We start from the raw sequence: 3,418 nt of genomic DNA on the forward strand, positions 1-3,418 counted from the left end.
CTTCATCTGATCTTACCTTCTAACCATACTGCTTTACAATTAATTGTTAATATTTCCTCACATTTAAAAAGGCCATAGTTCATGTTTACATTATTTTAATGAGCCAGAAATTTAGCATGATTCAGTTGCATTTATTTCATCAGAATTTCTTATACCTTTCTAGTATCTTAGAACCTTCCTTATCAGTGTGGTGATCATTGCATCCTTTGTTGGAATAAGTCACTACGCTGTTAGACCGTGTTTCTACTATACTTACGCCGTGTGATCCTGTATTCCAAGTCTTTTCCAGACTATAACATATGAAACTATTTAAATTTTTTCATTGATTTTTTGTTTTTATACAGCACCTGTTTTGGGTAGCGATATTGATGGTACTCCCTGTGAAAATATCATTAAACTAGTGAGGCTGTGTGCAGATGATTTTTCATTGGTTTTTAAAGTGAACATGACACACAAAAATCATTTATGGCGATAGGTAAATCCCTCTCCCCTAGGCTGGCAAATATTTACGTGGGATATCTTGAGAGTAATTTACTGACGTCTGTAAAGGCGAGAGAGAGAGAGAGAGAGAGAGAGAGAGAGAGAGAGAGAGAGAGAGAGAGAGAAACATAGTTTGGCTCCAATACGTTGATGGCATTCTATGTTTTTGCCCTAACAACTTTCCCACTCATGAAATTCTACTTGAACTAAATCCCTTAGCCCCATCCATAAAGTTTGCTCATGAACTGGAACTAGATAATAACTCTCTTTCGATGTAAAGGTAATTAGGGATATACAGGTGTTCTGAAGAAAAAGGTATATAAAAGCCTACAAATATAACGTAATATGTGCATTATTATTTAAATCGGTACCTTATAGGATCCAAACATAGTCCCCTTGCAAATATACACACTTAGTCCAGCGGTCATGGAGCATATGGATTACGTCTTTGTGGAAGTTACAGTAACATCTTGGGCCTCCAAGAAGTGATCTAGAGCATCACGGACGCCATTAACAGTGGCAAGATGGTGACCACTGAGCCCCTTTTTCATCTTGGGGAACTGGTAGCAATCTGAGCACGCTGAATCAGGTGAATGGGGCGGGTGTTCGACAGGTTGGAATCCACATTTATGGATAGCGCAGGAATGGTCACAGTGGACTTGTGAGCCGGAGTGTTGTTTTGGTGGACGACCACTCCTCTTGTCAACTTCCCACGCCGATTCTTCTTAATTTTCTCTCGTAGCTGCATCAAGACATAGTGTAGTAGACCCCAGTGACAGCGTGACCCTTTTCCAGGTAATCCACCAGCAGCATTCCTTCTGCATCCCAAATAATGGAGGCCATCACCTTCCCTGCAGACATCACCAATTTGGCCTTCCTGGGAGCCGCAGATCCTGCATATTTCCACTGTTTCTACCGTTCTTTCACCTCTGATTGGATGTGGTGCACCCAAGTCTCATCCATGGTCACTAATCGCTGGAGAAATCTCTGGGGATCTGCATGAAAAACAGGAAGACTGTCTTTGACATGTTGTGCCGAATCTACATCTCAATCCAAGGAGCTTCATGACCCAGCAAGCTGAAATCTTGGTCTGGTTCACCAATCTGTTCTCCATTATCAGGCAAGGTCTCAGTAAATTCTTAGCAGAAGTTTCGCCAATCCACACTTGCGTGGCTAACCTCTTGAAAACAGTAAGAGCAAGTGCCGTGGTCTCATTTATTGTGAAGCCACTGACTGATGCAGCACACAATATCTGCTGGCTGGAGATGTTTGCAATTGCAACTATAGAAATTGCTGCATAGATTCCTGAAATTTGTCTTTGACTCTTGTTCACCGCCTACAATACCATCAATGTTCGTCTTTTCTATATCAAAAAGCAATTATTATTATTTTTCATTAAACAATGATAATAACTTGGCGCCGCAACAACTCGGTGAAAAAGGGATATAACATGGACAAAATCAATATCTACTTCCACTCATAAATATGAATGATAAAAAAAAAAAAAATCAACTGACAATACGAGTTTGAGAAGGCAGGACTCCTGCAGAAAATTTATTTCAGCCAGGTAGCCAGAGGTTTCTCCAAGCATTAGACGACAGACGGCAAGCATCATCTCTCCTCCAATGCCTGTGAAGACACATCTGACACAGGTCCCCCAGACTCGGACATTTTCACTAAGGGATGGACAATAAGAGGAATCAGGAAATCATCACAATACTGCTGAGTCCCACCACACATTAGAAACCCATGAGTTCCTAATGCGAAGCAGGGCAACAGCCACTTCTAATCGCTAAGGCATGAAGGGAAGAACCATCAGCACAATTACCCTATGAGAAATTCCCTTTAATTTTTTATAAAAAACAGCATTCCACTGTCTTTGCCAACAGGAACGGAATGTAAACTTTAATGAAGGTGTCAGTAGCAGGAAGTGGGTAGTTGGCAGTAAGGACGTTGAAAAGACGCGCCATCAGCTAAGGTATCCTCCGTCTCATTGTCCTCCACACCAACATGCGCAGGAACCCAACAAAACTGTCCCAGTTTACCTCGTCACTGAATCAGGATAAAACGTTCGAAAATGGCAATGGCCAGGGGATAAGCTGAATTAAAACACCCGAGAACCAAAAGGGCACTTTGAGTCACGAAAAAAACTTTAAAGAATGTTTTTTAAAAGTTGAAATCAGTTACCAATAGAATAGCAGATAATTCTGCAGAAATAGAGTGGCAAAATTTGAGAACACCACCCCAACTCTGACGCCAGTGTCTGACTTCGAACCGTCTGTATATACAGTGACATTGACTCTATGAATGGATGAATGTTCGAACAAGAGCTGATCAGGACTCTCAGAAGTGACCGAAGGCTTGCTACCTTCAAAATCTATCCGGACCTGCATCTCTGGAAGAAACCATGGAGTGATCCTTGGTTGCCAGCCAGGGCATGCACTACGGAGACCGAAGTCCCCCATAATCTGCCTGACCCTGTTCTCAACAAGATGTTGAGTTCGAAGCTGAGAATCATAATACTGAAAAAAAAAAAAAAAAAAAAAAAAGAATGCCGTGACACACAAGTAACTGTGAGTGAGTCTGACATAGCCTACACCTCACAGGGTTTCAGAAACTAATGATTAATGTTCTACGCTGCAAATTTAAAGGGGGCAAGCCAGTGTCCAACAGACTAGGAATTTGGGAGGACCTAAAGGCACTTGTAGCAAGTCGCAAGCTAGCATGATGCACTGGATCAAGGATACTAGGTCCTATAAGCTGCGGTACAGTAGTATGGTAGATAAGTATACCTCACAACCATAGGTATATTTAGATCCCACTAAGGCTTGACAGGTGAAGGAGTGTCTTTCGGTCGGCAGCCCATGAGTTGTGAGATAGTACAATTCATTGCCTGCATACAGAACACTCTTAGAAGTTTCAAGTGGGAAACCCAAGC

This window comes from Coenobita brevimanus, chromosome 40 (assembly GCF_032717465.1).
Source record: "Coenobita brevimanus isolate Jiangsu-jjx chromosome 40, ASM3271746v2, whole genome shotgun sequence".
Classification (NCBI taxonomy): Eukaryota; Metazoa; Arthropoda; class Malacostraca; order Decapoda; family Coenobitidae; genus Coenobita; species Coenobita brevimanus.